The sequence below is a fragment of the Mauremys mutica genome, chromosome 2 (assembly GCF_020497125.1).
Source record: "Mauremys mutica isolate MM-2020 ecotype Southern chromosome 2, ASM2049712v1, whole genome shotgun sequence".
Lineage (NCBI taxonomy): Eukaryota > Metazoa > Chordata > Testudines > Geoemydidae > Mauremys > Mauremys mutica.
In genome coordinates, this window is record NC_059073.1 from 217,729,945 (window position 1) to 217,756,281 (window position 26,337).

At 44.3% G+C, this 26,337-nt stretch overlaps 1 protein-coding gene across 2 annotated transcripts in view; it reads right to left on the minus strand.

Moving 5' to 3' along the window:
- POMGNT2 (protein O-linked mannose N-acetylglucosaminyltransferase 2 (beta 1,4-)) overlaps positions 1 to 18,986 on the minus strand; it is a 64,541-nt gene extending 45,555 nt beyond the window's left edge. Inside the window, exon 1 of one of the 2 annotated variants that reach the window (XM_045005534.1) lies at positions 18,867 to 18,986. The gene's annotated coding sequence lies outside the window, so the exon portion shown is untranslated. Of the gene's footprint in view, positions 1 to 7,115; positions 7,400 to 18,866 lie in introns of those variants that run through there. The other variant, XM_045005532.1, reaches the window with a different exon arrangement.
- Between the last annotated feature and the right edge of the window lie 7,351 nt (positions 18,987 to 26,337).

Consider the following 26,337-nt stretch of genomic DNA (forward strand, 5'->3'; position numbering starts at 1 on the left):
GCGCGTGGCCACACTAAACACATTAAATCGGTGGTGTGCGTCCACGGTCCGAGGCTAGCGTCGATTTCTGGAGCGTTGCACTGTGGGTAGCTATCCCGTAGCTATCCCATAGTTCCCGCAGCCTCCCCCGCCCGTTGGAATTTCCGGGTTGAGATCCCAGTGCCTGATGGGGCAAAAATCATTGTCGCGGGTGGTTCTGGGTACAGCCTCACCCCTCCCTCCCTGAAAGCAGCAGACAACCGTTTCACACCTTTTTTGCTTGGTGAACTGTGCAGACGCCATAGCACAGCAAGCATGGACCCTGCTCAGCTCAATACCGCAATCGTGGATGTTTTAAACACCTCGCGCACTCTCGTGCAGTATATGGTGAACCAGGACCTTCAAACCAAGGCGAGGAGGAGGCGGATACGGCAGCGCGGCGATGACAGTGATGAGGACGTAGACACAGAATTCTCTCAAACCGCGGGCCCCTGCGCTTTGGAGATCCTGATGGTAATGGGGCAGATTCTATCCACTGAATGCCGATTTTGGGCCCGGGAAACAAGCACTGACTGGTGGGACCGCATTGTGTTGCAGGTGTGGGACGATTCCCAGTGGCTGCGAAACTTTCGCATGCGTAAGGGCACTTTCATGGAACTTTGTGACTTGCTTGCCCCTGCCCTGAAACGCCATAATACCAAGATGAGAGCAGCCCTCACAGTAGAGAAGCGAGTGGCGATAGACCTGTGGAAGCTTGCAATGCCAGACAGCTACCGGTCAGTCGGGAATCAATTTGGAGTTGGAAAATCTACTGTGGGGGCTGCTGTGATGCAAGTAGCCAAAGCAATCACTAAGCTGCTGCTACGAAAGGTTGTGACTCTGGGAAACGTGCAGGCCATAGTGGATGGCTTTGCTGCACTGGGATTCCCTAACTGTGGGGGGGCGATAGATGGAACCCATATCCCTATCTTGGCACCGGAGCGCCAGGGCACCCAGTACGTAAACCGGAAGGGGTACTTTTCAATGGTGCTGCAAGCACTGGTGGATCACAAGGGACGTTTCACAAACATCCACGTGGGATGGCCAGGGAGGGTTCATGACGCTCGCGTATTCAGAAGCACTACTCTGTTTAAACGGCTGCAGCAAGGGAATTACTTCCCAGACCAGAAAATAACAGTTGGGGATGTTGAAATGCCTGTCGTTATCCTGGGGGACCCAGCCTACCCCTTGATGCCATGGCTCATGAAGCCATACACAGGCAGCCTGGACAGAGGTCAGGATCTGTTCAATTACAGGCTGAGCAAGTGCAGAATGGTGGTGGAATGTGCATTTGGCCGTTTAAAGGCGCGCTGGCGTACATTACTGACTCGCTCAGACCTCAGCCAAACCAGTGTCCCCTATGTTATTGCTGCTTGCTGTATTCTCCACAATCTCTGTGAGAGTAAGGGGGAGACCTTTATGGCGGGGTGGGAGGCCGAGGCAAATCACCTGGCCGCTGATTACGTGCAGCCAGACACCAGGGAGATTAGAAGAGCACACCAGGAAGCGGTGCGCATCAGAGAAGCTTTGAAAACGAGCTTCATCAATGACCAGGGTACAGTGTGACTGCTGTGTTTGTTGATGAACACCCAACCCCCTTGATTGACTCATTCCCTGTAAGCAACTCACCCTCCCCCTTCGAGTACAGCTTACTTATGCAAATAAAGTCACTCTGATTTAAAAATTATGAATTCTTTATTAATTCATTATAAAAAGAGGGAGAGAAGTAAGGGTGTGGTTTGGGAGGAGGATAGGAGGGATGGAGAAGGCCATTAAAAAAATTTCACAGTAACGACAGCCTTCTGGTTGGGCTGTCCACGGGGGTGGAGTGGGCGGGTGCACGGAGCCTCCCCCCATGCGTTCTTACACGTCTGGGTGAGGAGGATGTGGAACATGGTGAGGGTTGAGGGTGGTTATACAGGGGCTGCAGCGGCACTCTGTGATCCTGCTGCCGTTCCTGAAGCTCCACCAGACGCCGGAGCATGTCAGTTTGATCACGCAGCAGCCCCAGAGTTGCATCCCGCCACCGCTGATCTTCCTGCCGCCACCGCTGATTTTCCTGCCGGTCTTTCTGCCGCCACCTCTCATCTCGGGTGTCCCTCCTGTCCTCACGTTCACTGGCATCTTTCCTGTAATTTGATACCACGTCCTTCCACTCATTCAGATGAGTTCTTTCATTATATCCGAGAACATTTCATCTCGCGTCTTCTTTTTCCTCCGCCTTATCAGTGCTAGCCTTTGGGATGGAGGAGGGATGCTTGAAAAATTTGGAGCTGCATGAGGGAGAGAAATATTTTAAAAGATACATTTTACAGAACAATGGTTATACTCTTTCACAGTGAACAGCACTATTCACCTTACATAGCACATGTGATTTCCCTACAAGGTCACATTTTTCATCTTAATACTGAGTGCCTGCAGCTCTGGAGTTACAGATCTCACAGACATAGGTCTGGGCATCAGAATTCAGCTTGCATGCGGCCATGGTAAGCCACTGTCTTTCGGCTTCTGTAGTGATTTACCCCTCCCCCCAACGCATGGCTAATACCACGCTAGCTCCCTGCTAATCAACACCCTTCCCACCCACCCCCACCCACTGCGTGGCTGGTAGCTTGGGGAAGATCCCCGCTGACCAAACACGAAAAAGATCATCAGCATTTCACTCCTCCCCTCCCCCCGCTTGGCTACGTGCAGGAAAGGATTTTTTTTTAAGCTGCTGCAGTCCACGAACCCAGTAGGAAAATGGCCATCCCCCTTACTTAAATTCCTGATTTTTAACCAGGTTATCCTGAACGATATCACTTTGCTGAGGATAACACAGCGAGATAAAGAATGGATGCTTCTTGAATGCCAGCAATCACCGGGACCATACGCTGCTATGCTTTGCCATGCAATGATACCTGATTACTTGCTACATGCATGGCGTGGTAAAGTGTCCTACCATGGTGGGCGGAACAAGGCTGCCTTGCCCAGAAACCTTCTGCAAAGGCTTCTGGAGTACCTACAGGAGCGCTTCATCGAGATGTCCCTGGAGGATTTCCTCTCAATCCCCGGACATGTTAACAAACTTTTCTAAGTAACTATACTGTCTGCGAATGCATCCCAAGTCCTCAGGGCAAATCAATCATTAAAAAACGCTTGCTTAAAAAACAATGTTTGCTATTTACAAAGGTACACTCACCAGAGGTCCCTTTCATGGCGTCATTGTCTGGGATAGTTGCTTGGGAGGGCTGGGAGGAGGGTAATTCGGTCAGGGTGAGAAAAAGCTCCTGGCTGCTGGGGCTCACGGAGTGCTGTGTGCTCTCTGCTAGGTCGTCCTCCTCTTCTTCATCTTCATCTTCCCCGTCTGCATAATCCTCAGACATGGCAGAGATTACAACCCCCACCTCGGAATCCATGGTCAGGGGTGGGGTACTTGTGGCGCAGCCCCCTAAAATTGCATGCAGCTCAGCATAGAAGCGGCATGTTTTTCGACCTGCCCCAGACCTTCCGTTTGCTTCTTTGATTTTCTGGTAGGCTCGTCTGAGTTCCTTAACTTTCACTCTGCACTGCACTGAGTCCCTGCTGTGGCCTTTATCCATCATAGCCTTAAAAATTCTTTCAAATACTTTTTCATTTAGTCTTTTGGAATGCAGTTCTGTTAGCACTGAATCCTCTCCCCATATAGCGATCAGATCCAGTACCTCCCGTGCAGTCCATGCTGGGGCTCTTTTTCAATTCTCAGGAGACTGCATTGTTACCTGTGCAGATGAGCTCTCCACGCTGGGGAAGCAGGAAATGAATTTCAAAAGTTCGCGGGGCTTTTCCTGTCTACCTGGCCAGTGCATCAGAGTTCAGAATGCTGTCCAGAGCGGTCACAGTGGTGCACTGTGGGATACCGCCCGGAGGCCAATACCGTCGATTTGCGGCCACACTAACCCTATTCCGATATGTTAATCCTGATATTAGCGCTACTCCTCTCGTCGGGGAGGAGTACAGAAACCGATTTAAAGAGCCATTAAAATTGATATAAGGTGCCTCCTAGTGTGGACGGGTGTGGCGTTAAATCGGTTTTACGCTCCTAAAACCGGTTTAAACACCTAGCGTAGACCAGGCTTCAGTGGCATCCACTCTTTCTGATGAGCCATTTTTACATTTTCTAGGAAAGTTCAGCTCACCTATTGCATCTGATTTTGAAATAGATTTAGGCTCCAAAAAACACTCACATGCCTCATGTTAGGAAACCATTTTAGATATGGCCATTGAAGTCAATGGAGCTACGACATTTTACAGCAGCTGAGGATCTGCCCCATAGGTTTTAAAAGCAGTTTCTGCAAACACTTAGGTTGGCTGGTGCGACTAAGGCATAACTTTGTTATTAATATTTGTGAAAACTCTGAGTCTAGTTGGCTGCCACTGAGAACAAATGTATATACTGGCTATACCAACCGGCATAACTGTAGTCCAGAAAGCTTAAAAACAACAATAGTTTCATATTGGTGGGAGTTGCAAATTGCGGTGGGGGGATACAATCACAAGAAACTCAAGGTCAAAGTGAGCTGACAGCTCAGACAATTTAATTGGAAAAAAACACTTCGCTTTAGTTACCCAACTCATTTAGTACTGTTATTTAACAGAGAATGGCTGTAGATAATTAGTCCCGAAACATTAAACAGGAAACTAGATTGTATGTCCATGGCATACTTTACAAGTGTTGGAGGTTGAATTCTGGCCCCAATTATGGCTAATTAAAGCAAGCACTGGGGGATCCAAGTAGAACTGCCACCCTGAAGGCATAAAGCCATCGGATTTGCTTTTGCAGCAATAAATGATAAGGTTGGTTTCCGAGATACAGTAGCAATATTTTTTGTATGCCACAATGAAAATGATGGGGAGGATACTGCAAAATCCTGCAAACAATGTGTTTAACTTGAAGCATAAGAGTCGCTCCATTGAAGTCAATGGCACTACTCACACCGGCCTAGGCATGTACTTAAGTATTTATAGTTTGGAGCTAATCTTGTGTAACCCACTGGTGAGTGCATGTTATAGGTCCCCCACAGTGCCTGATGCACAGAGAAACAGCTATTTCAGTCCCGGCAAGAGAGCCTTGACTCTACAGTGCAACTGTAGCAGCTCATGCTTTTAGCTCTCCAGTCCCCGAAGTTAATTGCCAGTGTGTTGGTTGTGGGGGATTGCACTTGCACCACTGAAGTCAATGGGAGCTTTACCAGTGACTTCAATGGGCACAGGTTGAAACCCTAATTTTCAAACATACCAAGATCGGGTAGAAATGTAAAATAGCATCCTGAAATCTTAAGAGTTAGAGCACATATCTAAATGTTCTCTCCTAGCACTTTACTAATAGATAAATGCCGACTACCGTACATTGTATTGTCAATAGTAATCCCACTGTGGTATTTAATATACCACCTTTATCCCTTGCAATTATCAGATGCTCAGATACTGCAGTTATGAGCACCAGTGTATGAAACTAGATAACAAATGTGTATTTTGTCTTTTGGCAAATGCTTCCTTTTAAATGGCAGCCATTATATATTAATAGAACAATGTAAATATGGGTGGAGTAGCGTGTGTTAACTGAAGTGGGGGAGGGAAGGTAGTGAATTTAGTGTTCATGTAAGGTACCAGACATGTAAGGATTTGATTCTCCAGGATTATCAAACAGGTACAGAAGAGGCAGCAGCAATATGAACTTCACCATAATGTTTAGTCCTTATACATCACCTGTTATACGGAAAGCCACCCCACTAAAGTGATGGGATAATTCAGTCTCCATATCCATGAAGGGCCTGATTTACAAAGATATTTACACCTAAAGACACTGATAGGCACCTAATGGGATTTTCAAAACCACCTAGGTGCTTAACTCCAGTTCAGATAGAGCAGGGACTTCAACCTGGGTCTCTGAATTCCCAGGCAACTTCCCTAATCAACACTCTACAGAGTCAGTCTCTTTCTGCCTCAGTGCCTATAAAGAGAGAGTGACTCCCCAGCCTAGTGGTTAGGGCACTTGCTGGGGATATGGGAATCAGGCAGAACAGCGACTTGAACTTGGCGCCTTCCACATCCCCTGTGAGTGCTGTAACCCTAATGCTGTTGGCTAATCAGATCTCTTACCCACACCCGAGGAATTCCATCCAAGACCTGAAAACTTTCCCAATAAACACTTTATTGAAAGTGACCCATTTCAAGGGGGGAATGTTTCACTGAAATATTCCCAACCAGCTTTACTAACAACCCTCAATGTCAACCTTTCATCCAGGGAGTCAAAGGAGAAAGGTTTATGGAGGCACTAGTGGTTCAAGGTCTGGGATTTGCTCTGTTCAGTGCTGGCTTTCTTCCCCTGCCCCCCAGATTTAAAAAAAAAAGAGTCTCAAAGTTGATAGGTCTGTGAACAGACACAGAGGACTGTCCATGTGGATCAGCTTATAGGCATGGCACCCTAGAGGGGCAAGGGACTTAAATTTTTAGGACATGAAAATTGCAACAGGGAGCTAAGCAATGGTTTGGTATCATAATGTAATCAACTTCTCCTGCCTCATGGCCAGTTCAGGAGCAGTGCTCCAATTCTGACAATTACCCCCGTCTTAAAGTGCTTTCAAGAGGGAAGGCGCTAAGTTCTGACAGTGATAGACAGACGTGACAGTGATAAGAAAGGAATAACAACACCTAACTCTTATACAGCACTTAGCTTCTTTGTAAAGCACTTTGAAATCTAAAAGATGGCTAGGATCATTATTCCCAATGTACAGATGGGGACAAATCACCCATGCCTAATCTCCATATCCCACAAAGTTTCCAGTTCCTCCTCCCTTCCGAATTTCTTTCCATTTTTCCTCTCAAATTATAGACGCAGCCTATACTTCGGAAGCTCCTTGCAGTTGCAAGAAACAGCCTCCGGAGCCCGACCCGCCAAACCGAGCCGATATTTGAGATCCCGGTTGGTGTCACAGTCCCTGCTCAGCACGCAGCGCATGCCTCAGTGTCCGCACACCAGAGAGCGGCGGGGCCTCTGCACTCCCGCGAAACCAAGCTCAGGTCTGAACCAGGCACCGCTCCGCCGCGCGGGCCGGGTCTCACGCCAAACTCCTCACCTGCAGCCACCGCTGCAGCAGCCGCCGCCGCAGCCCCCTGCCCGGGCTCCTCCTCCTCCTCCTCGCGCCGCCGCTTCAGCAGAGGCTCCGCGTTCTGTCTCCGCCCACCCGCGGAGCCTCACAACTTCACCCCCGCTGGCGCGCGCAGCAGCGAGCACCAGCTCCTCAGGCCCGGGCAGCGGCTCTCGCAAAGTGTTTTCAAAAGGGCAGCGGCAAGCGCGTCCACCCCGGCACTTGCGCGCTTGTTTATGTCCAGTCCCTGAGCGCCCAGCACTGCTCTCAGACAGGCACTTGCTCATGCTCAGTGCCTGCATGGTCACTTTCTTTCTGCCAGCCCCTGAACTGCCAAAATGCATTGTGGGGATGGTAGTTTTGTAATATAGTCCTACTTTACTTCAGGTTCTGCGACAAGTGTCTCTGTGTGTAGGGGAGTAGGGAGAAGAGGAGGAGGAATAATCTTCTGTTTCTTTAAATGCGGTGTGATTATTTTATTTAGTGTTGGGGCCAGGTTGTTAGAGAGACAAGGCGAGTGAGGTAATATCTTTTATTGGATCAGCTTCTGTGGGTGAGAGAGAGAAGCTTTGGCGCTTATACAGAGCTCATGGTATGGAGAAGATCCGGCCCAGATCCTGAAGAAGAGCTCTCTATGAACTCAAAAGCTTGTCTCTTTCACCCACAGAAGTTAGTCTAATAAAAGATATTACCTTACTCACCTTGTCTTTCTAATAATTGTTTATTAGTCATGTCATATGGGCTTCCACATAGTCATTCCACTAGGGAATATTCTTCTTTTTAAATGGATGAACCATAATTTCTTACGACACACAACAGATATGCAAACAACAGAAATGAGATTGGTCCTGTAACCTTACTTTGGACTTACCTGCTTATTGTCTGAATCTAAAATCATAGAATCATAGAAGATTAGGGTTGGAAGAGACCTCTGCTCAAAGTAGGACCAACACCAACTAAATCATCCCAGCCAGGCCTTTGTCAAGCCGGATCTTAAACACCTCCAAGGATGGAGATTCCACCACCTCCGTAGGTAACCATTCCAGTGCTTCACCACCCTCCTAGTGAAATAGTTTTTCCTAATATCCAACCTAGAAAACCCCCACTGCAATTTGAGACCTTGTTCTGTCATCTACCACCACCGAGAGCAGCCTAGCTCCATCCTCTTTGGAACCCCCCTTCAGGTAGTTGAGGCTGCTATCAAATCCCCCCTCACTCTTCTCTTCTGCAGACTAAATAAGCCCAGTTCCCTCAGCCTCTCCTCATAGGTCATGTGCTCCAGCCCCCTAATCATTTTTGTTGCCCTTCTCTGGACTCTCTCCAATTTGTCCACATCCTTCTTGTAGTGTGGGGCCCAAAACTGGATGCAGTACTCCGGATGTGGCCTCACCATTGCCGAATAGAGGGAAATAATCACTTCCATTGATCTGCTGGCAATGCTCCTAGTAATGCAGCCCTATGTGCCGTTAGCCCTCTTGGCAACAAGGGCACATTGTCCAGCTTCTCGTCCACTGTAATCCCCAGGCCCTTTTCTGCAGAACTGCCATTTAGCCACTCAGTCCCCAGCCTATAGCAGTGCATGGGATTCTTCCATCCTAAGTGCTGGACTCTGCATTTGTCCTTGTTGAACCTCATCAGATTTCTTTTGGCCCAACCCTCCAATTTGTCTAGGTCACTCTGGACCCTATCTCTTCCCTACAGTGTATCTACCTCTCCCTCCAGCTTAGTGTCATCTGCAAACTTGCTGAGGTTGTGATACATCCCGTCATCCAGATTATTAATGAAGATGTTGAACAAAACTGGCCCCAGGACCGACCCCAGAGCACTCTGCTTGATACCGGCTGCCAACTAGACATCGAGCCGTTGATCACTACCCATTGAACCCGACAATCTAGCCAGCTTTCCATCCACCTTATAGTCCATTCATCCAATCCATACTCCTTTAACCTGCTGGCAAGAATACTGTGGGAGTCCATATCAAAAGCTTTGCTAAAATCGAGGTATATCACATCCACCACTTTCCCCATATCCACAGAGCCAGTTATTTCATCATAGAAGGCAATCGGATTGGTCAGGCATGACTTGCCCTTGGTGAATCCATGTTCACTGTTCCTGATCACCTTCCTCTCCTCCAAGTGCTTCAAAATGCAGGGCTACCCTTCAGGACATGGAAAACAAGGATAGAAGCACTTACACAGATAGATTAGATAGAAGCAACATGCAGCAGGGATTAATGTTCTTTGGGTTCACTACCTTCCTACCAAACAAAAATTAGCATTCATTTGCTTCCTTAAATATGAAACCACTACTAGTTGTAACTGGCACTGCTTAAGGGCCAATTACATTTTTAAAGTAGATGGAAGTAAAAAGAGAAGATCTGGAATGAAAGGGCATAGAAGTGTGAAGTGCCAGCTCTCATTTCCCTGCAAAAGCCATTCAGCTGAGAGCTGTGCAGATGGGCCCTGGCTTCTGCAGATTTCCTAAAGCCAAGCACAAGGCTCAGGAGATTCACCAATTTCAAGAACCCACAGTGTAACATAAAGAAGATCAGAGGCTGCATTTTAAACATAAACAAACAAAAGCACCATCACATCTTTCACTTTCACCAGTACACCTTGCTATTTTAAAAAGAAGTCACTGGAAGCTGAGGATGCTTCTCATGCCAAGGTTGCCAACTCTCAGGATTTCTTGGGGAGTTACATGAGTTTGGTTGGTACTGGAGGCTAAAGCTAGTCTCCCTGTGAAGCCAGAAGCTCCTGACCTCTCCTGAATTTCATCCCTGCCTGGGGAAATACCCTTTGCTTTGCTGTATTCCCCACCTTCCCACCTCCTCAGAAAAGCCACCAATCAGGGCTACTACAGGAAGCAGGCAGATTCCCCCTCCCCTCAGGACATTGGAGTAGCGGTCCTGGGAAGCAGCAGAAGTGACCCAATGCAGCGGTCTCCCACCATGACTGGGTTGTATGTTTGTGAAGAACCACAGGAGCATGGGAGAAGATGGAAGGACAGGCCGATGTGGGGGTTACATAATTAATTAGGGGTGGGGAGGACACATAATTAAATCAGTCAATTACAGGCAGCACTAATTGTCTCACACACACCGGGGATGGGCAGGGGGAGTTCAGAATTTTTTTTAAAAAATAAGATTTTTGGAGTCTGGCTAAATTTTTGAACTTTTGGAGTTAGATCTATGGTCACGTCTCATGAGGTTTGTTTGTTTGTTTGTTTTCCTGGTTTGTTTGTTTGGGGGGGGGGGTTAATAGAGTTTTTGGCCAGTCTCCTGATTTTTGAACCTTTAAGGGTAAGCTCTAATGCTGTGGGGGGAGCGGGGGTTTGAGATCATTTAAGGTTGAAAAATGAAGGCCTCACCCCAAGTGTTTTCAGGGGCACTCCAATTACTCTTTCTGCACCACCAGGTGGGTGGATTTTCCATTCTATCCTTTCTACCACCACCTCGCTGCCCTGCACCACCCCACCCCATCCCATCCCATCTTTTCCCCAACCTTATAGTCACGTCCCTTCATAGCTTTTTTCCCATGACTCCGTCTCCCTGCCATCTCATTCTCATCCCCCTCCCAGGCATTCATATGCCCCATACATCCTCTCTGTTCCTTCCAGTCTTTTGCTTACCTACATTCTTCAACTTCCCATGGTCTCCATCTCTTCCTCCCACACTCCCTCCCTTTCCTCTTTAGTTTCTTGTTCCCCTCCCCCAGTCTCTCTATCCTGACATTCCCTTGCTCCTCAGTCTGTCTGCTCCCACAGTCCCTATCTGTCGTCCACATTCCACTGTCCCCTCACTGTCTCCTGCCTGGACTATACACTGTAAAAGGGAGCGGGAACTGCCATTAAAGAAAGCCTGGCTTCAGACCCATTGGAGACAATGGACGATAGTAGCCATCTTTTATAGAGGCAGGCTCATTTCCAGCACCAAAGGATATAAGGAAGTGATGGCCATTGAGGTGAGGGTACCCATGGGGACATGTGGTGATTTTAAACAGACAGAACTCACAAGACAGCCCAAGGTTATCCTGAGATCATCATCAGCTTTTAAAACAACACACTAAAATCATGAGGATAACAGAGAGAGATGGCACCTCTGTGTGTTTTAGGATTGAACCAGCCCTCAGTGAGCATGCAATATTACAAGGTCTGTGCCTGATCCTGCTTCTACTGCAGTCAATAAATGGTTTGCCATTGACTTCATTCAGGCCCTCTGTCATGGGAACTTCCTATTTCCACACCCATGTAGTACTCAGCAGTTAATAGTATGGTAGTAATTCTCATGTTTGCTCATGTTTGTATGTATAATTAAATACTCCCAGAGCGACAAAATTGTTAAACATGCTTTCCATAAATTAATGTAAGGCTTTAACTATTGAAACATTTGCCCCTGCTAAACTTGATTTTCCCCAAATGACTATCAATTTAATAGCTTAACCCTCCCTCCCCCAACCTGTGTTTTGTTGCAGATTATGTAACTAATGATCCAAAGAGCTATCTTCTGTAAAAAGAGATATACACAAAGGGTGGGATTTTTCAAGAGTACTCAGTGTGAGTCTAAAAAACCTACTTCCCTTGAATCCACGTGAATTTTACCATTGACTTTCCTGGGAACAGTTAGGCCAATGCTGAGCACTTTTGAAAAATCTCATCCTAGATTAGCACAAAAGCTATAAGAATGACTAAAATAACTATAAACTTAATGAAATATTGGCTTGTGATTTGACCAACTGAAAGAGGTCTCATCTACCAAATTTCTTATCAGCATTGTGACTTATAGTTCAGTCTTATAAAGATCTTTAAAAAGTGCTAGGTCTGTCATCGCTATAACTGGAACAATACAATAAAATTTGAATCAGTATTTTAATGAATAAAACACACATTTATTTTGATGATCCTGTCACTTTGTTAATTTTCCACAAATATTCACAAGTGGAATTTTCGTCCCCAAGAATGTTTGCTGAAAACTGAAGTTTTATGAATACTTGTTTGAATATTCACAACAGCAATGTTCTCAAAACCATTCCTCCTTTTCAAAAAAGTTTCAGTGGTCCAACCAAGAAGCAGAAAATATATATGTGAATTAGGTGGCCAATTGCACACCACAAATAGTTAATAGCCAAAGACATAGAAATAATAGTTTATGAAGGTTGAAATGTGTTTGCATGAAGTGTTCATAGATCCATTATGATTAACAGTCAATGTCTGTGAGGGTAACTTGCAAATAGAAAATAAAAGGACATCAATTTTTTCACTGCAAAACAGTTCATCCATCTCCAGTCATCACCCAAAAAAGGAATATCATGATTGTAATAATGTTTTAGGGCATTGACAGTAAAGGTATATTTCCATTAAAGGGCAGGGAAGCATTTTCCTTACTACTTGATAACATTGTGGTTACCTAGATGAGATAGTATGAGTTTGCCGGTAGGTGACCACTGTAGGTATGTCTACACAACCAGTAGGTTCTTACAGCAACAAATCACAGAGCCTGATTCTACAGACTCAGGCTCCAAGGGCTCGCACTCTGGTGCTAAAAATAGCTGTATAGATATTTAGGTTCAGGCTGAAGCTCAGGGTCTGAAGCTCACCCCCTTCCCTAAGCTTCAGAGTCTGAGCTCCAGCTTCTTAAGACACGGGCTGGATGGGTCCACAGCACCGATGCAGAAAGAGAACTGGCAAGCCATGGGATTTGTTTCCAATCTTAAATGAATACAAAAACAGTTTCTAATTCACACCTCTCTATCTCTTACATGTGTTATTGCACCCTTGCTAGTTGCATGCATCCTGTCCTGACGAGAGCAGGAAAATACAGCTTGGTCCTGCAAGGTGGCCTCAATCCAGTAAAGTATATAAATCAATGGGGTTATTCATGTGCTTATAGTTAATATGTGCTTAATTACTCTGCTGGATAGGGGCCAGAGTGCTCAGCACTTTACAGAATCGAGCCCATCATTCAGAAGTGGTTCTTGTTGACTCTGCAAACCATGTTTGTGAGGCACAAAGCACAGCTTTGATTCCACATTGTTGCCCACCGTAAAGATGCCTTAAAGCTGCCTCTTTGGCCCGAGTAGAAAATCCTGGGAGGTATCCCTGAATACCGTAGCTTTTTGTGACCGGGAAACAATTTTCGTTTGCCTCCAGCTGTGAGTTAGTCAATTCGTAAGTGTGGCATCAGAAGAAAAACAGAACCATATATCAAAACACCATACTTAAAGTCAAACCATTCTGGAAAAAAAAAACAGGCATATTTAGATATGGATCCATTCCAAAAGGATATCACTGAACAATATTTTGAAGATCTGCACCAACAAAGGAACTATGTATGAGTAGACGCTCCAGAGGCAAAACAGCTCTCTACTCCCTCTGTTGGTGAAAAGGGAAAAATGCTGCCATAGAGAGCTTCATTTGCTTAGACTACCTACCCACAGTTCCTGCAGTGACACTTGGGGAACTGCCGTACCTATACATGAACTTGGATTTGGGGAAATAGTGGGCTCCCAGAAAGGCTCAAAGAGGGGGAAGAGGCTCTATTTTGTGACAAATGACTGGGTTTCAGACAGCCAGGAGTCTAATCAAGGGTCCTAAGTGCTCTCGGGGTATGTTTATACTACCCGCCAGATCGGCGGGCAGCGATCAATCCACAGGGGGTCAATTTATCTCATCTAGTCTAGATGCAATAAATAAATCGATCCCCGAGTGCTTTCCCGTCGACTCCTGTACTCCACCGGAGCAAGAGGCACAGGCGGAGTCAATGGGGGAGCGTCAGCAGTTGACTCACCGCATTGAAGACACCACGGTGAGTAGATCTAGCTATGTCGACTTCAGCTACGTTATTCATGTAGCTGAAGTTGCGTAACTTAGATCGATCCCCCCCTAGTGTAGACCAGGGCTTGGATCCCTTTTTGTGGGGATTCCGTGTCAAGAGAAATGCAGAGGCTAACAGCAGAGCTGAGTGGACTCTGATGGGGCCCTACTTCTGCAGCACCTTAGTAAAACTGAAGCAGTAAGTTGGGTTACGGGGCGGTGCTTCCAGGCAAGCAGGTCCCCTGGGGCCGGACACAGACCCGCAAAGAGACTAGTGCTACCTACTGACCCAGCAGTCAGTGGGTTTTGTTGGAGGAGTGAGGTGATGCAGCCAAGGGACTCTTTATTACCTCCAGTGGATGACAAGGGAGTTAGATGAATGACTAATGACCAAAGTTACTTGGCGGGATATTCTACTCTTTATTTGCATGTACAGTTGCCGCGTTTCCTCAAGTCCATGACTGTTCCCCTTAATAAAGATTTTCTTGTTTGTACACAGTCTCAGGATGCTTGTGAGTGGGAAAGATCTGCCTGCTAAGGGCACCCAGGAAGGGGGCGTTTAGTTCCCCCAGGTTTCTGGGAAGTGGCTTGAGCCAGTTTAGTTATTTGTCAAGAAGGATCCTCCTAGCTATATTGAACCTGGCCCTTTTTGCTACCATTGACCACCTGGCAGAAAGGTTACACTACCAAGTACTGCAGTAACATACAGCAGCAAGTACAGGAAACATTCCAGTTTGCTGTTAGTGCTCTAGTAGGAAAAAAAAAATCAGTATCCATTCACAGCTCTCTCTCTGTACATACCTATCCAGCCATTCCAACTGGTTTCCTATACTGTAGCCTTTTACGAGATTTTATACAATCGCAGTTAGGTTTAGCTATGCAGTGAGCGACCCATAGTGCTCAGTTTTCATCATTTTTGTGTCTGTTGCATGACTAACCGTTCTATGGGCATTTATGTTAAGTATTCTGTTAACCTCTGTATACAAGGAGCAAATCTATCATCTGAAGCAGGTGATAGCTACAAATATGTCTCAGAGATTGAACCAATGGCTATTTAAAGTATCAGTCTTCTACATTTGTTGGATGGAAAAAAAATCAAGGTATGCGATAAACTGTACTACACCACACCCATACTATTAGAGGTTTGAAGCCAACCAATCAGTACGTATAAACTGTAAACATTCAGGACAAGCACAAGAGTGAGTCAAGTCTTGTGAAAGGCAATAAACAAAAGTCCCAGGACTCTGCTACTCTTTGATAAGACTACCAAAAACACTAATTCAGACAACTCAACTGTAAATAAAGACAAAGCCTTAGAATGAGGGTCTTTATAAATGTGCTGTGCATAGATTTAGATTCACTCTGCCAGATGTGGATGAATTGGTCCCAATGGGCATATATTGGATACATGCATTCTGAGAAACAGCAGTATTCTCCAAACTTTTGGTTGCCAACGTAATGGGTACAGTGCCCTGCAATAGAAGGCCAGCATCAACCATATCCACCGCTGGATTATGCGACATCCAATCACAGTTGTGTCATCCAGAAAACCTGCACCAGAGTTTATGGATTAGAGAATACTCACCGGTTCTAGTTTCTGCAAAAGGTGAGGCCAGATATATGAGAGATTAAATCTACATTTGCTGCTCAGCAACACCACTACTCAGGGTATGTCAACACAGCAAGAGCTGTGCATGAGTTAGCCAGTCTGAGCTAGTTTGAATCCAGCTAGCTGTGTAGACATACTTTAAGGGATTCCCAACTTGAGGAGACAAACTGTGCTAACACTCATTGAGCCAGTTTGCTAAAAACTGCTAACTGCCCAACTATGTACCAATGAGGCCCAGGCAGGTTTGTACTCAGGGAAGCTAGCGCCTCCCACTGCTCGCTGCTGTCCATGCCACCAGGGCTATACTACTATTTTTAGCATATTAGCTTGATGAGCACTCATGCAAATATGTCTCCTCAAGCTAGGAATCACACCCCCATCTCCAAGTGTAGACTTACCCTAAGGATCAGATTGCAGCTGGCCCTGTGTACACGTGCTAGGAAGGGGAGTGTACACAAGGTGCTATATGCACCAATGCAGGGGGCACCACGATCCCAGTATTTCCACTCCCTGAGCACAAGGACTGAGGAAGTGTTAGTGCTGCCAAGGAGTATGAGTACAGCCCTGTCCACCTCCCTGCTGGCTGGTGAAAACCAATTGATAGAGAGGGAGTTCACACTACACTTCCAAAATGAAATGCAAGAGCTGCCTCTGAGCTCCACCATCAGCACTCTGCCTCCCACGTGATCTGCAGGTAGAATACTTCCTGAGACTGCCACTGGTCAATTTTGCCTCTGCACCTGCATTGCAAGGCTGGGTCTTCTAAAGGCTTGATACAGAGCCCAAAGCACTTATGTTAACTATCTGCTAAGGTGTTTATACCCCTCTCATTGCTATGGTATTTGAAAGCCAACCCTTCAAACACCTCTATGAGATGGAGTATATAAATATTTTTATCCCCATTTTAGAGATGGAAATACTGAGATAGAGAGTGTAAGTGAATTAGTAAAGGTCACATAGCAAGATGTGAAGGTGAGGGTGACAGAAGAAATCCACTTAGCCCCATATTCAATCCACTAAACCATGTTGCCTATGTATGACAATCTGCTCTGGTTCAATGGGCTATAGAAGTCAATTTCACATGGAAATAAATGTAAGAGATATAGCAAAGATACCTCTTCAACTGCCATCAACAGTAAGAGATAATCTATGGTTCAGATTCCTCTAATGCAGAACAGTTATCTCCATATGGTGCTTAAAATGGCATCTCCTCCACACACACACCCCACGCCGCCGCCAAAAAAAAACAAAAAACAAAATACAGTAGAACCTCAGAGTTACGAACTGACTGGTCAACCACACACCTCATTTGGAACCAGAAATATGCAATCACAGCTGTGCCATCTGCAGAGACAAAAAAAAAGGAATTTTTTGTTAAATGTAAACTACTAAAAAAATAAAGGGGATGTTTATAAAATAAAGATTTGACAAGGTAAGGAAACTGTTTCTGTGCTTGTTTCATTTAAATTAAGATGGCTAAAAGCAGGATTTTTCTTCTTTATAGTAGAGTTTTGAAGCTGTATTAAGTCAATGTTCAGCTGTAAACTTTTGAAAGAACAACCATAATGTTGTGTTCAGAGTTAGGAACATTTCCTTCCTGAGGTGTTCATAACTGTGAGGTTCTGCTGTAAGTGCATTAAACTCTATTGTATATGCAATCAATAAAGAGACATAAGAAAAAAGAATCCCCTGTCACAGAACTGCTCAGAGATTTACATGCTGAACCCTAAGCAGATGCTCCTTTTGGATACAGAAAGAGGCTTATATTGATCTAATACCATGACTAAGTAAAACTTTCCACAACCTAAAAGAATGAGTAGGTGGATGGTAATGACAATAAGCTAAAAAGACAGCAAAACTGAGGGACTCAGTGACAGTCTGCATCAACAGATGTTCAGTAACCCTGTGATAGACAGTATTAGAAGAAGCTTCACTGTGTGATGAAGTGACTGTCTTATGATACATTAGCAATTATTCAGAAGTAGGAAAGTGTGAAAGTCTTGTTGCTACATAAATTATCTGAAACATTCATGTCAATTATAGACTTGCTGTAAGGAGCAGACACTGGTGATCATGACAATAACTATGTTTTAGTGTCATGTGAATATTCTCAGGCAATCACACAAATCAATCCTTTCTCGTCTACTCTTAGCACGTCACCTCATCCGGTGACTTAGTTGATGTTTCTTTGCTATTTTTTGTGTTCATTTAAAAGGATGACACAATGATAGATTTAGTAACAGAGGAGGGAAACAGTCCAGTAGAATTTGTGGTACCACAAAAATAGGGATATGTTGATTCAGGACGCAGTGGATTCCATGAAATATAGCCTCTCAAGGCCTGTCCTATGATGTGCTGAGCACCCTCAACTCCCAAGGTCAGTTCTCATAGTTCTGCACATGCTCTGCTTCGCACACCGCATTGGAAATGATATGAGCTGCATTCGCCACCTGCCTTGTTATGCCAAAGCATGCTAGGGTTGAACAAGTCCCCCATCACTGTCAACAGCCCTTAGTGAGACATGGATGAATGGGATATTCATGGGTGAAGGTGTTCTTTCTTTCCAAGTTCCAGCTCCATCATCCTGTCCCGTGGTGTTCCTGCCTCCCACCATCTACCTCACTGGGGGGTTCTTCAGCCCTTTTCTATCCTGTCCCATCTCCCCACACCTGGATCAAGGTCTCTCAATCTCCTGTTCTCCCTGGCAGGAGCTGCCTCTCCATCCCTCAGCCATTTGCACCAGTTGTGACCCATGAAGTTGTGACTCCTGCTCCCGCTTCCCAAACCTGCTAAGGTCCCAGCCTGTCTGACCTACTCTCTGTCTGACTAAGCCTGTCTGCCTCTATCCACCATTATTCTCCCCCACATCCAAGCCTGCCTGTCCCTGGATCCCCTATCCTCTGAGCCTCTCCTCACACATACTGTTTTAATAATAAGCCCCCCCACTCCTGTGTCAAGTGGGGGAATGATTATACAAGAAACCAACCTACTGGTCTGCCAGGGGCCCTGGATGTTATTGAATTGACACAGCTTAGCTCTTTGCAGGATCCAGCACCAGTCTTTCAGTCAGGATTCCTGGAGGGCAATGGGGCTTGTTATTATTATTGTATATAATCACTTGACTCTTGCAGCCCAAAAACTAGTTGCTTGAACCTGGAAGCGATGCACTCCTCCAGCTGCACTGGGATGCACTGAAAAAATCCTGACTCCCCTTTAACAATGAATAAACTCTCCTTAAGCCCCCAGGACAAATTGCAGGACTTCACTGCCACCTGCACTCTGCGTCATGACTCATGAGTATATTAAGAGTAACAACTTACGGACACAGGTACAGCCAAGGAATCGCCTATTGTCCTTTTGTATAATACATCCCTTCCATTCTCTCCATCATGTATTGGAAGTTGTTTAGCTATCTTTACGTCCAGAAGAAAAAGTCAGTCATCCAGTGTGCGCAGTTCATCTTGTGCACTGAATGAGACAGGAGTCCTGAGAGGAAAAAATAGTACACATGTAATTAGATACCACAGATGTACAAGGGGATGAATTAAGGTTGCACAGCAACCATAAATATAGAATTCACTTTCAAGTGCTTGACTTTGCAACCTAAATAATATTCTTTTAACAATTTTTTGTGAATAATTTCCTAGAGTTTTTTGTAAAGGAAAAGGGTAAAAACAACTTCCATTATTTGCAACTGTAAAAATCCCTTCCTATCACCAGGAGCCTTTGAAACCTGAACATTCATCACTGCTTCAGAGGCTGCTACTACTTGAGCAACAGGATTAACAACATCAGCAGGTGATAGTCAAGAAACCAGAAATGATGCTTGTTTGGGGGGGTTGGGTTGGTTTTTTTTAAATAAAATCTTCACAAAGAAGACAAACCAATTTCTCTTTTCTAAAAGCGACTGCTTCTAACAAAAGAAAAGGGGTGGTAGATCTTCTGCATAGTGATAACAAGTAAAGAAGGTGCGGTGCAATCCTGCTTTCATGCACTCCACCTTTTGTCTCCATTGTAAGAATGTCTTTAGTTTATTCATGAGATCCCCAAGCACAGGATTTTACAACGGATTTTCTGCCAACTGGTGGTGGAAAAATATTTTTCTTCCAAAATTCTCATGATTGTGCTGTAGCTTCTAACTACCCAGCTGAATCCTTTAGTAAAATTTTGTACAGCTTGCAGGCAAAACTATATTTATGGAAACCTAATTTTAATAGGTGATATTGACTTTGATTTTTGAGCTTCTGTAGGAATTCTAATAAGAATAGTTTAGAACCGTCTGGGGCTGACTGCTGCTGCATGAGGTAAAATATTTGCAGCACATCAAGACACAAAAAGCTCTTTAAACTATACTACTAAATATTGATAATTCAGGCTTAGCAAGACAGCTTGGGGATATAAGATGTGGAGATCTCAGTGGTGTTACAGAATAAATACTTTGTTTATTTTGACTATGTTTTACTTTAAAAAAATAATATTCTGCCTGTGCTTTAAATGCAAACTAATAGTAAGGTAACCACAGAAGAAATATACCACATGCATTTACCATTTCACTTTTAGCTAAACACTTCAGTACAGATGGATGCAATACTGATGACATTGTTTCCAGCCATCACTTTAAGATCACCCATTTGTAATTCTGAGTGAACACTGAAGATGATAGAATCAGTACTTGGTCCTGATAGTGAAGGCAGGGGGCTGGACTCAATGACCCTTCAGGGTCCCTTCCAGTTCTATGAGATAGGTATATCTTTATTATTATTGTATACATAGGTGTTGGAACTAGGAGGGCTGGAGGTGCTGCTACATCCACTGGCTTGAAGTAGTTTCCATTTCATACAGAGTTTACAGTTTGGTTCAATGGCTGTTAGCGCCCCCATTATACAAATGTTCCAGCACCCTTGATTGTATACACATATGAAGCATTTTGGTTTGGGGTTCTCCAGCGTTAAAGTAGTGATGTAAATGTAACATCCCTACTAGCCCAATTTATTCCCATAGATGGAAAAAAATGAGGGGACTGAAAACTGCAAATTTCAATTTCAAGATCCGTCAATTGATTTTTCCATTGAGTGAGTGGTGTACATGAAGAGGCATGGCCTCAGGAAGTCATTTTAGAGATAAGAGAAGCATTCCACCTGCTCCAGGCCACCTTAACAAACCCCAGGAAACATGAGCACTCCCAGTTCCCCTAACAGCAGTGCTGTCATGGGAACCCAGTCTACAGCTGTGCCAGTGTGCAGAACAGCCATATTCTTGTCCTCTCCAGCGTATGCATCCGATGAAGTGGGTATTCACCCACGAAAGCTCATGCTCCAATACGTCTGTTAGTCTATAAGGTGCCACAGGACTCTTTGCTGCTTTTACAGTTTATGACGGACACTCGCTCCAGAAAAAGTGATAGAAGCAGCTACAGCCTGTCTGATCTGTTTCCTTCTTGGCTTCTGAAAGAGAGTGGGGAACATCTAGGACCAATCCTAACAGATATTGTCAATATTTCATTTTAAGATGGAATTCATTCAATGTACTTACAGTTCTAGAGAAGCCCTCACTTGATGTCAGCAGCCTTGCAAACTACTCCCTTGTTTCCAAACTTCCATGTCTAAGCAATCTAATTGAGATGCATTCTCTTCAATGCCACCTCTCTGCTGCCAATATCCTGGATCTCTCCCAATCCAGTTTCCAGGCCTGGGCACAGGAACTAGATGCTGCTGATTGCACTGGTGGATGTCCTCCTCCTGTCCATTGACAAGGGAAGTATCAGTGTGTCCATACTAATCCTGATGGTCCTCCCTTTGGCATTTGATACCACTTCTCTTCCCACCCCAAGAGGTGGCGGCATGGATGGAACCACTCTACAATGGTGCAGGTCTTTCTTCTCAGACTGAACTAGAAGAGACATAATGGGCAACTGCTCCTCTGATTCCAGATCCACCCCATGCAGGATCCTGTAAGGCTCATTTTATTTCTCCCATCCTTTTTAATGTCTCCATGAAAACATTGGCACAGCTAGTGAGATAGCAGAGGCTGAAGTGTCAATTGTATGCAAAAGACAAATTACCTCCAAGCTTTGGCTGCTTTTCTGAGCCCAACCCCTGAAATGAAGAGGGCGTGACTAAAACTGAACCTTGACAAGGTTGAGGTGGTGCTTGTGGGAAAGGGGAGGCATCTTCAGGAGCTTTTTTCTTTCATAACAATCCCATCCATTGAGGGCATCTGACCCCAGATTGTCAAATCTGCCGACAGGTTTGGGAATGGGCAGGATCCTGGAACAAACATCCCTGATCTTGAGGAAAGTGCCACTGTATCTTTAATTGCTTCAAGTGGTCAAGACCATGGTTTATGTCTCACTGAAAAGAGATCACCTCCAGCAGCAAGTTCCCCCTGGGGATTTGACTCAGAACTTATTCAGAGAGAAGAGTGCCAGCTGCCAAATCATCACCACCACCTTCTGCAGCACTTCAGTTTTTCTATATCCAACAGCCAGCTTAGCCTGGGAGATCTGGTGGGCTCACAGAACAAGGTGGTATTACTGCAGACTTTGCTTTTGTTGCTGGACCTTAAATACTGTATATGTCATTCCAAAATAGATACTTGCTTTGGACTTCTGCCTCATGTTTTAAACACATTAAACAATAATAATGATTCAGGTAACTGGGAGTGTTCTAATTATTCAAGTGATATTAACTTGTCTCAGGCTTTCTGTGAGGATGTCCAGGGTTAAAGATCAAGTAATTCTAGTATAGCATTGAATTTACATGAGTGTGTTTAAAATATGTGAACTCGCGTAGGAACTTAGGGGAATCACTTGAACTTTGACATCAGCTTTATTTATTCTAAGACAAGAATGAAATCATGGACAATTCCTGAGTGGAAAAAATAAAAGGAACATGGTTTTCCTCTTCTCAGAAAACAGCACCCTGAAGCTGAAGCCTGAGTTCAGCATTTGAACACTCATGAAAGAATTTACACACTGAAACGAGAGCTTTCCGCCTCAGCTGTTTTCTGGGCACAGACTTTGGCTTCCTGTGGCCAAAACCAGTAACATTTTTGTCAGACAATGTCTTTCGGGTACAGCATTTGTCTCCTTGCAGCCAGCCCACTGAAAGGCAGAGCAGCCTTCACACAGCATCAGCTTCTCTTCTCTCATCTGTTACCTATTGTAGGTGAACACCCCCCAAACGCTGCCTATCGATGCTCCTATCCAAGAGGAAAATCATCCCCAGCTGAATCTCCCCCCATTTCCTTCCAGGTAGGTCCCACTGCAAACAGGAGCCAGGGCACACAAAAGTGACCCTTCGTCCCCTACTCAGGGTCTATGCATCCTATCTCATTCATATTACTACAATGGTTTCCATGGGATCACTTATTTTAACACAGTCCTTCTGCATCACTCCTGAAATCTTACAAGCAATTTAAGTTCTCTTTCATTTTGACACTTGGATATTCCTTTGTTTTAAATGGACAGCTCTACTGCAGCAGCAACTCCTGTGCCTGTATTTATATATATATATATATATATATATATATATATATATATATATAAAAATTACAGGCATGTCTATCCAGACAATGTTCTGATGAGTGATAATAAACATCCAGTACTTCGGGCCCCCACTGGGCCTTTTTCCATTTTTTTCACAGACAACCTAAACAACCTGCTGTGCAGAGTACAAAAAAGGTTATATCAAAAGAACACCTGCAGATTAGTGTAGCAATTAGCATATACAGTAGCACCCAGTGTGGAAGCAACTTTAATCTTTCCATATACAAAAGTGATGCATCACATAAAGGATCCTTACATTGAAACTAGGGAGTCACACTTGACAGTTTCTTTGGCATTCCAGACATTAATCAAAAATCCTTCATTGCACATGAGTTTTTGCAAAATGTGTAATGAATGTTTAAGCATTGGATTTATTTTAAAAGTGTTACTCCAGTTATTGTACTTCCCAAGGTACAATGCTGTCAGAAATTACTGTTTACCACTCTGGGGCACAAACAATATAGTAACTACATGAACAGTTATTTTACAAGAATTCCTTTGATATGACTGTGTTTTAAATATATGAATTTACTGCGTCTCAGTAAAATTACTTGATTACTTCAACAATGGCCTTCCTTTCAGCAAGGCTGAACCAAGTCAATGTCAATTAGAACATCCACAGTTACATTAAACGAGATTTTTTAAAAAAAAGTTGAGAAGCTGTATCATCCCTCAGACATCAGGTCATAAGCCAACCACTAACAGACAAGGGTTATTTATAAACTTCCTTATAGGCAGGTTGTTCTGTAATAATTAGGGCTGTCAAGCAATTAAAAAAATTAACCATGATTAATTGTGATTAATCACACTGTTAATAATAGAATACCATTTATTTAAATATTTTTTGATGTTTTATACAGTTTCAAATATATTGATTTCAATTACAACACAGAATACAAAGCGTACAGTGCACACTTTATATTTATTTTTTATTACAAATACTTGCACTGAAAAAAAACAAAAGAAATAGTATTTTTCAATTCACCTAATACAAGTACTGTAGTTCAATCTCCTTAGCATGAAAGTTGAATTTACAAATGTAGAATAATGTACAAAAAATAACTGCATTCAAAAATAAAACAATGTAAAGCTTTAGAGCCTGCAAGTCCATTCAGTCCTACTTCTTGTTCAGCCAATCGCTCAGACAAACAAGTTTGTTTACATTTGCAGGAGATAATACTGCCTGCTTCTTTTTTACAATGTCACCTGAAAATGAGAATACTCATTCTCATTGCACTGTTGTAGCCGGCATCGCAAGATATTTGTATGCCAGATGCGCTAAAGATTCATATGTCCCTTCATACTTCAACCACCATTTCAGGGGAGATGCGTTCATGCTGATAACGGGTTCTGCTCGATAATAATCCAAAGCAGTGTGGACTGATGCATGTTCATTTTCATCATCTGAGTCAGATGCCACCAGCAGAAGGTTGATTTTTTTTTGGTGATTTGGGTTCTGTAGTTTCCTCATCGGAGTGTTGCTCTTTTAAGGCTTCTGAAAGCATGCTCCACACCTTGTCCCTCTCAGATTTTGGAAGGCACTTCAGATTCTTAAACCTTGGGTCGAGTGCTGTAGCTATCTTTCGAAATCTCACATTGGTACCTTCTTTGTGTTTTGTCAAATCTGCAGTGAAAGTGTTCTTAAAATGAATAATATGTGCCGGGCCATCACCCGAGACTGCTATAACATGAAATATATGGCAGAATGCAGGTAAAACAGAGCAGGGGATATACAATTCTCCCCCAAGGAGTTCAGTCACAAATTTAATTATCACATTTTTTTAACAAGTGTCATCAGCATGGAAGCATGTCCTCTGGAATGGTGGCTGAAGCATTAAGGGACATACAAATGTTTAGCATACCTGGCGCATAAATACCTTGCAATGCCAGCTACAAAAGTGCCATGCAATTGCCTGTTCTCACTTTCAGGTGACATCGTAAATAAGAAGTGAGCAGCATTATATCCTGTTTGTCTTGTTTGTCTTAACGATTGGCTGAACAAGAAGTAGGAGTGAGTGGACTTGCAGGCTCTAAGCTTTACATTGTTTTATTTTTGAATGCAGTTATGTAACAAAAAAAAAATCTACATTTGTAAGTTTCACTTTCACCACACAGAGATTGCACTACAGTACTTGTATGAGGTGAATTGAAAAATACTATTTCTTTTGTTTATCTTTTACAGTGCAAATATTTGTAATATTTGTAATCAAGAATAATATACACTTTGATTTCACTTACAACACAGAATACAATATATATGAAAATGCAGAAAAAATCCAAAATATTTAATAAATTTCAATTGGTTTTCTATTGTGTAACAGTGCAATTAAAACTGATTAATCACAATTAATTTTTTTAATTGCGATTAATTTTTTTGAGTTAATCGCATGAGATAACTGCAATTAATCAACAGCCCTAATAATAATCCATTTCAGGATATTTTGAACCATCCTCAGAAGCTGCTGGTGCTGGCCACTGTCACAGATAGGCAGGGGTAAAAGTAAGTTAAAGGACTTACTGTATGCCAGAGTCCTGGGCAGGGGCATAGCCTCAACCAGAAGAGGCGGGACTGGAAGAGGCAGGACCTTTACAATCAAGATTTAAAGGCCCCGGGGCTCCGGCTGCAGCTGGGGGCCCCAGGACTTTTAAGTCACCCCCCGAGCTACCAGCTGCAGAGGCGGCTGGGAGCCCCGGGGCTCAGGAGCGATTTAAAGGGCCCAGGGCTCTGGCTGCCGCTACTGCAGCAGAGCCCCGGGCCCTTTAAATCACCGCCGGAGCCCTGCCACCGCTACCCCGGGCTCTGGCAGCAGGGCTCAGGAGGCGATTTAAAGGGCCCTGGGCTCCAGCCGCTGCAGGGAGCCCTGGACCCTTTAAATTGCCAGCCTGGGGAAGCTGGTCGGGTCCAGCTGGTACACTGTACCGGACCACACTGGCTTACTTTCACCTCTGCAGATAGGACACTGGTACGAGATGGACCACTGGTCTATTCCGGTATAGCAATTCCTATGTTCCCACATGTGAACCTGGTGTTTCCAACTCTACTTTCCAGCTTAAAGGGCAGAATTGCCCCCTCTGAATGGGGTGAAAGTAACTTAAAGGACTTACCGGTACTCCAGAGTCCTGCGGAGGGGGAGGGGCCTCAACGGAAGAGGCGTGGCCTCTATCGGAAGAGGTGGGGCCTTTAAATCCCAGGGCTTTTAAATCAGGATTTAAAGGACTCGGGGATTTGTCTGAAGTTAGGAGCT